Source organism: Dipodomys merriami, unplaced genomic scaffold, assembly GCF_024711535.1.
Source record: "Dipodomys merriami isolate MVZ:Mamm:240054 unplaced genomic scaffold, mDipMer1.0.p SCAF_12, whole genome shotgun sequence".
In the NCBI taxonomy this organism is placed as follows: domain Eukaryota; kingdom Metazoa; phylum Chordata; class Mammalia; order Rodentia; family Heteromyidae; genus Dipodomys; species Dipodomys merriami.
Window position 1 is genome coordinate 39,950,733 of NW_027202493.1, and position 8,889 is coordinate 39,959,621.

Consider the following 8,889-nt stretch of genomic DNA (forward strand, 5'->3'; position numbering starts at 1 on the left):
AGGCTGGCTTCAAACCCCAATTCTCAGAGCTCTGCTTGCAGAGTAGCTGCTAGGATTCCAGATGCGAGCCACCAGTGCCCTGCTACAAAGTGTCTTTTCAAACACTGATGTCTTCAAGGTCCCAAGGTCGCTGGTGTTGGCAGTTACTGTGTCAGCATTACCAATGAGGAAACAGAGGCTCTGATCGCTCAATGCCTTGCCTTTCCCCGGACGCCCACCTCTGGTCAGCCCCTGCTTATTGCTGGATAGACACAAGGAGGGTCCACAAAGGATCGGAGGGACAAACATGTCACTCACTCTTCCTGAAAATTGGTCCAGCCCATCACAGAGCTACAAACAGCTGCTTACCATGAGCCAGGGTGGTGTCCTTCACACATGGGACAGGAAGATCTTGTTTTCCCTTCCCTTGGCGATACTGGGGTTTGAATTTAGTGATTCACACTGGCTGAGCCATGCTTCCAGCCTCTGGTTTTGTTTTTTGTTTTTCTGGTTATGTTTGAAACAGCATTGGTCTTGCTTTCTGCCTAGGTTGCTCACCTGCCTCTTTTAGGCTTCCTGTTATTGCTAGGATTACAGGTGTGTGCCACCATGCTCAGCTCTCAGTTGAGCAAGGAAGGGTCTTGTGAACTTTTCTGTCTAGAATGGCCTTCAACTACGATCCTCCAATCTTAGCCTCCCAGGAGAGTCTTATTTTTCAGCGAGAACATAGAGATTGATACAATGCCATCATATCAAAGAGTAAAGGGCAAACTATCTCAAGCTGTTAGCCTAAACTATCTATACATTGCTTTCTCATCATATATACACACACATAAGCATACATACGTACAGGCGTATATATATATCCATATCCATACACATATACACATACATATTTGCAGTGTTAGGGTTTGAACTTGGGGTCCGGTGCTTGCCAGGTAAGCAGTCGACCATTTGAATCATACCTTCCATCCAGTCATTTTGCTTGACATTTGTTTTTTCCGACATAGGGTCTTATGCATTTGCCTGGGGTTGGCCCTGCCTTCAATCCTACCACCTCTGTCTCTGGAGTAATTGGTATTACAGGACTGCTTCACCATGCCAGGCCCTCCTATGGTCTTGGCAAGCCAGGCGCTTGGAGGAATTGCAAGGCGAACACTCGCTGATCCTCCCTGGGCAGAGCTGGCTGTGGCTCCCGGCACCAGGCCAGGCCAGTCTTGGCTGGGTGCCTCGGCTTTCTCTGGAGCTGAAGGTGTGTCACATGAGGAGGTGACACACATCTGTGTGTCACATGTGACTTTCGGGCACAAAAGAGAGAAGTGTAACCCTCCAAGGGTCACTAATGACGGGGTCAGCACTAGGGGACGTCCAGGTGCCAGCCTTGCCCCCTCTCAAATAGTTCCCAGGATGCTCCTCAGAGCAGCTCAGGGGAGTGAGGCCTGGCTGCTCAAGGTAGAACCAGTTTAGACTGTACCTCTGGTTGGCTCTTGACTTTTTCTTACTGGTATTATTGGAGTTTGAACGCAGGGTCTGGTCCTTGCTTGGGGGTGGTGCTCTACTACTTGAGCCATACTCCTGGCCCTTTTGCTATTCGTTATTTTTTTCAGGTAATATCTTGAATTTTTGGCAGGAGCCAGCCTGGACCTTGATCCTTCTGCCCACAGAATTCCACACAGCTGAGATGATAGGTGTGCTCTCCCATATTCAGATTATCAGTTGAGATGTGGAGGAGGGCCTCACTTTTGCCAGGGCTGGCCTCAAATTGGGATCCTCTTGATCTTCACTTCCCAAGTAACTGGGATCGCCAGGTTTTCCCCACCAGGTCCAGCCTCGCTTCCTTGCGGCCTCCTGACATTGTCTTTCAGGTAAACTACCTGCTCTCCAGTTCGGCCTACCTCAGGTTCACAGATCAGAACACAGCACACATGGGCTCACTCCTGTTTGGAAAGCTGATTGGCTCTTCACGGAGCCCACTGTGACCTCATAGGAGGGGGTGTTCCCAGGTGTTCTCAGAATAGCAGCGACACCTACAGGACACAGAAAGAACCAGGAGACCCAGTCATTGCCTGGAAGATCCCAGGATGTAGTTGAGGGAGATCAGGGATCTAGGGAGAAGAAATCACCTTGTGTTTCAAGTGCCACATGGGTTCTGGAGGTAGCATATGATCTGGGCCTAGAGGGGAGAGATTGTTCCTAATGGGGAAGGCCGAGAAGGAGACCCGAAAGTGGCAGCCATCCCGCTCCTCAAACCAAAAAAGCAAAGCAAGCCCACTTACATTCGAAGTGCCTTTTTGAATTTGAAAAAAGCCATTTGGAACAGAAGACCCAGACCAAAATGAAGGAAAAACTTCTGACCTAAGAAATAATCGTGAAAAGCTAACAAGGGCACCGATGACCTCCTTGCTGAGTCAACACTCAGCTGAAGACTGGCGTTTTGAATCGGGAAACTTGCATTCAGTTATCCACTCTACTGTCAGGGCCTGGCCAGCCCCAGAGAACTCCAGTGCTTTCTTTTGTTTCTCTGAGACACCAGGATAATCGTTCCCAATACCAGGTGGTTGTGAAGAGAGAATGAATGATGTAAGTGAAGCAGACGGGCCACGGTAGTGGGCCCCCTCAATTCCAACTCAGTTCAGAGGTTCCAGGGCCGTGGTTAGGGAGACCATCTGAGCCCAGTGTACCTAGCTCGCTTGGCTGTGGTTCCTGCTACCTTAGCACCAGCGTTATAGGAAGCAGTGGCAGTGTTTGAAAACTTTGAAAGAAAGAGGTTTCCAAATGTGAAAAGAAACCCACAAAGAACAAGATCCGAAGTCAGGAAGAGTTATTTCAATGTCTGATGTAGCATTGTATGAACTTGACAACTGCTTCCAGTTTTTCCATAGCCACCAAGCAGCTATGTTTCACGTGGGATGTGGGTCATGTTTGCTTGCTTTCGTTGAGGTGAAGAGTAGGACTCTCCAGAACTGTGAAGATCCTGAGACAGCTCCACTCCCATAGGTTCTTGTTCTTGGAATCTTCAAAGGATGAGCAGACGGGGTGGTGCTGGAGCAGGCAGGGTCCGAGGGAGGCTCAGCCATCCTCTGACCTCTTCCTCTCCCCGGACCAGCAGGACATCACAGCGCAATCACCCTCTCGATGTTATCTGCCCTGCTCCCTTCAGACGGTCCATCCCAAGACCCTATAAATGGGATGACGTATGGACAACAGAAATTTAGCACCCTTCTTGGGGTGGCTAGGGCTCTGACAGACTCGCCGTCTGGTGAGGACCCATGTAGAAGTGCTTCCCCTGGTGGAAGGAGCTGTGGGTCTGTCTCAGACCTCTTAAAAAAATAAGAAGTGGTGCTGTAGCTCAAGCTGTAGAGCATTTGCCTCAAGTGGTAGAGCACTTGCCTTGAGCTGAAGAGCTCAGGGACAGCGCCCAGGCCCAGAGTTCAAGCCCCATGACCGACAAAAACAATAAATAAACAAGAACATTCTCCCAAGAGCTCCATCCTCTCTGCCTCCCCCCTCCACATGCTGTAGTCATGCGGGTTAGCTGTCGATCGTGCTAGAGAGCCTGAGGATGCATTAGACCCGCTGTCCACAACTTGCTCTCACCAATGGCTGTTCCTTGGCGTCTCTGTAGGCCTTTAACAATTTGACGTCATTGTATTTTAAAAACAACAACAAAAATCCCCCAGCAATATTTACTGATCTCTTCCAATTTCAGGGAGAGCCCAAGGAAAAGAAAATATACTCTAATCTAGCCATATGGGAAGACATGCATCCTATTTCCTAAATACTGCACACAGATCAGTTATTTCCTCCTGTTGAGTCATGGTGACATTCATCTGTGAGAGGTATGGTGGAGCTGGGGGTGGGGCTGGGTGCAGAGGGCTAGGAGAAGCCATGTGAGGTACAGAAGAAAGAGGAATCGCTTCAGAGGGACCTGAGGTGTCTCTATCTCCGAAGCTTTACTCTTTGAGAATGCCTTATGAATGATAGGTTCTTGTCTGTTGTGTGAATAATCCACAGTTATTTCTCTGCTCACCAATCAAAGGACATTTAGATGGTTTCTCCTTTGGGGGTGATCTTGCCATCTACCCCAGAAATGGTTCTTGATACCCAGCAAGGAAGACACTGGTAAATTGAAGGAACTCACTGATGGCAAGGATGCCCACTGGACCAACACACTCTGTGCCAACCTGGATTTAGGAGCTTAAGAAATTGGCAAGTGTGCTCATGCAGACATGCATACAGTTCTGTGGGGTTGGATTTGCGCTCTCACAAAAGGAAACTTGGAACTGGCTTTATAAGGAACTCCTTTTTGGCCTTTATTAATGCTCCGTGATTGGTAACAATGAGATTTGCATCCATTGTTTTTTCAGGAAGTTATTGAGCAACAGTGAGAAACGCCCTGCAGAGGGGGACCAAGCAGAGGTGCCTGCTGGTTGTTTGAAAGACAACTGAACCTGAAACACAGCTCGGGAAAGCAAGGCCCGAGGAAATGTGAACAGGATGTACATCGGGCTGAACGGAGCACCTGAGCTAACTTGCAGGGCAAGGAAGAAGCCAAGAACAGGAGCGTAAAGTTTACCTGGCATATTGAACAGGTGTCATCTCTGGCATCCATCACTGAGCACAAAGCTGAGACAAAAGCAGCTTCCTCCTCCTCCTGGAGTTGCTGTTTGCACTAGATGTCAGGGCTTTTGTTGTGACCTGGCCGTGATCTGGCCCATGGAGGCCCAGGCTCCAGTGACCTTCAGTGGTGAGCCATTAAACAAAGGACAAATCACTGCACAGGTGGGCTCCCAAGGACTGTCTTCTACCATTCATTTTCTGGGCCAGAGCCGGCTGGGTTTCTCCAGTGTAGGGTCTGGAGAACGGCACCGACCCAGGGGTGTGTGTTCCCTTGTCCTGGCATTTTACTTTAGACAGATGATGAAATCCCACAGTCCTGTTTACATAGATATTGGCATTCTCAGATGCACTAGGTTTAGGTGAGGAAAGAGTTCGCACTAAGATTATTTGAAGAAGGAGGCTCCCTTGGCAAAGTTTTAAACATTTAAATGGATGAGAGATCGGTTTACATTCAGGTTTTAGAGATGGTATGTCTAGACTTAGGAGTGAGGTATGAGAAACAAAAGTTAACAGACTGATAATGTTTTGAGGGATTTGCATTTGTATGAATAATCATTTTTGGTCAACATTTTCTGTGGATTTTTTTGGGATGGCATAGAATTATGTAATTTCTACAATCGAGGCACAGAAAATTCTTATACTGCTCCTTTGTGGCCAGCTACTCCTACCTTAAACCCATGACAAACTCTTCTCCATCTCTGTAGTTTTGCTCTTTGAGAAGGCCATATGAATTATAGCCTCTTTCCTACTATATAGTTATTCCACTGTTGATTCTGCCATCCACCAATCAAAAGACGTTTAGACTGTTTCTCCTTTGGAGGGTTCTGATCATCCACATGCAAATTTGGTGTCAACCCAAGTTTTCATTTATCTAGGGTCAGCGCTTATGACTGGGATTTCTGGGTCATGAAGTGCAGTTTTAACTTTCCAAGAAGCTATTGAAGAATTTTCTGGAATGACTGTGCTATTTTGTACATCCAGCAGCAATATATGAGAATTCTGTTTGCTTAGTGTAGACTTGGAAAACAACATTAGACAATGAAAAGTGATTCTTACTCCAATAACTGCATATATTTTAAGACCTTAAGATGAAAAAAAAAACTAATCTATTATTCTGATATATTTCTTCCTCCTCTTCCTTTCTCCTTCTGAAATAGGTTTCACTAGCCCAAGCTGGATGAAACTGGTTTAAATGATTCAAGTTATGAACTCAGTATTCTTTTGGTCTTCTTGAGCCTTGGTCTTTTTTTAAATTGTTGGCTGTGGGGCTTGAACATTGGGCCTGAGCGCTGTCCCTCAGCTCTTTAGCTTAAGGTTAGCACTCTACAACTTGAGCCACAGTGCCACTTCCGATTTTCTGGTGGTTAATAGGAGATGAGTCGCATGGACTTTCCTGCCAAGGCTGGCTTTGAACCACAATCCTCAGATCTCAGCCTCCTGAGTAGCTAGGATTAACAGGCATGAGCCACCAGCACCTGGTGAATCTTGGGTCTTTTGAGTGCTGAGATTAAAAGCATACATCCCCATGCTCTACTAGATAGATTTAAAAAATATAGTATTTGTTGTTTTTTTACCATTTTCAAAGTTCCCAAAGTTCCCTGTGGTATTATTTCCCTTCAGCCTGAAGAACTTTGTTTAGCATTTCTTTTAGAGCAGATTAACTCTCTCAACTAAATTCTTATTTTCCCTTTATCTGAAAAGGTCTTTATTTTGTTCTCATTCTTGAGTATATTCAATGGACACTGAAGGTGGTGAATTGTGTCTTTCAGCATGTCAGAGATCCTCACCATTGTCTATTAGCTGCCATAGTACCTGGTGATAAATCAGCAGTCATTTGCATTATGTCTTATACCTATCATGTGTCATTTTTCTCTGGCTGTCTCAAGACTTGTTTCCCTTCATGGTTGATTTGCATCAGTTTGATTGTGATCTGCTGGTTTTCATTGAATTTCTCCTTTGGGATTCACTGAGATTTTTACATTTATAAAGCTATGAGTTTGGGCTGGGAATATGGCTTACTGGTAGAGTGCTTGCCTAGCATGCACAAAGCAAGCCCCAGATTGGATTCCTCAGCACCACATAAACAGAAAAAGCCAGAAGTGGCGCTGTGGCTCAACTGATATAGGGCTAGCTTTGAGCAAAAAGAAGGTTCAGGACAGTGCTTAAGCCCTGAGTTCAAGCCCCAGGACTGGCAAAAACAAACAAGAACAACAAACTAAAAAATAACAAAACAAAACCTATGGTTTTAGTTGAGCGCTAGTGGCTCATGCCTGTAATCCTAGCTACTCAGGACACTGAGATCAGAGGATCACAATTCCAAGCCAGCCTGGGCAGGAAAGTCAAATTAAATGCAAATAAGTCAGAAGTGGAGCTGTAATTCAAATGGCAGAGTGCTAACTTTGAGCAGAAAAGCTCAGGGACAGTTCAAGCCATAGGACTGGCACAAAAGCAAAACAAAACAAAAACGCTATGTTTTACAAAATTCGGAATGTTTTTTGTTTGTTTGGGTCAGTTGTAGTTCTTGAACTCAGGGCCTGGTGCTGTCCCTGAGCTCTTTTGCTCAGGGCTAGCACTTTACCACTTTGAACCACAGCTCCACTTCCAGTTTTTGAGTGTTTAATTGGAGATAAGAGTATCAGGGGGAGTTTTCTGTCTGGACTTTCTTTAAACCATGATCTTCAGATCCCAGCCTCCTGAGCTAAGATTATAGATTTTTTTTTGAGAGTTTTCACTCTTATTTTTTTCAAATTTCTTTTTGCTCAAATCTTTTTCTTCTAATTCTGATTCCAATAATATGAATGTTAATTTTTTTGTATCATTTCAGAAGGTGAAAATTATGAAAATTAGTTTTTTGTTTGTTTGTTTTTTTTGGTTGTGGGGCTTAAACTCTGGACCTGGGCATTGTCCTTCAGCTCTTCAGCTCAAGGCTAGCGCTCTACCATATGAGCCACAGCACCACTTCTGGTTTTCGGAGTGGTTTATTGGAGATAAGAGTCTCATAGACTTTCCTACCTGGGCTGGCTTTGAACCTTGATCCTCAGATCTCAGCCTCCTGAGTAGCTAGGATTACAGGTGTGAACCACCAGCACCTGGCAAAAATTAATATTTCTGTTTAGGCTTATCTCCTTTTTGTCATACTGTTATTATATCCCATCTGCTAATTGTTTCGAATATTATTTTTCTTTAGTTCTAAACTTACTGTTTTTAAATAAAATAGTTTAAAAAAAAGTTGATGAGTATATCTAGTTAGGCTTGGTGATGCACACCTGTAATCCCAGCCCTTGAGAGGTGGTGACAGGAGGATTATAAATGCAAAACAAGCTTGAGCTACAGAGTGACAATTTGTCCCCTTCTCCTTACACACAGAGACAGAAACAGACAAACTCAGTGAGACAGAATCTGCCTTTGCTTTCTTGACCAAAAGTATGTCCCTGTGTTAGGTATGGCTGTATAGGGTATGGCTATATACTGAGTGAAAGTCTGCAAGATCAGTCCCTCATCCAGGTCATCTCAGACATGGTCTTAGTTGTCTTGAGAATTAATGATGTGATTTCAGATGGTACCCGGAAGTCCTTGAATGCTACATTGTGCGAGTCGGAGTCCCACTAAAATCCTCCTATCAATGTTTTTTGTGTTTTAATCTTGGCAGGTGCTCAGTCTGCTTTTGTTAGCATTTCAAGTTCTATTCATTCTAGGTAGGGGATGGATGCAGTGTCCATGGAGTTTCCACATGCTCTGTCTGGTCTGGGAAACCTATCCCCATGCCTGTGCTCCTGAGAGTTTAGTCTTGGTCCGGTTTAGTCTTGGTTGTGCTTGGGGGTTTATGTCACAGTTGGTCCTAGAAGCCTTAACTGTACTTCTTTGCATCTGTCGCACAACATGTGGAATTCAGTGGTGGCCTTAGCACTTGTGACGATTTATACCCAGAAACATGGAAGCTGCATCTCCATCTCTCTTTTCTATAAGGTTCCTCTCCTCGCCACCATCCCATCCTACCGGCTTCTTTTCCTGCTTCCCCTGGCTCCAAGTACAAGACTCTTTAAGAATGCGAACCTCTCTCCCCTACTGTGATGTCATGTGGTTCCATGTGACTCCATTACCCTGGAGACCAAGTGGTGAGAGAAATGTCTGGGATTGTCCCCACTCAGGATGATGGGAGCGTCTTTCCCAGTGTCCAGGCCACTAGTGTCACCACTGCCTGTGGCTGGGGCTGGCCTTGGGACAGGCCTAGAGAGAAAGGGAAGGGGAGCAGAAAAAAAGAAGCACTGGGGGTCCTCCCTCCCCCCATTT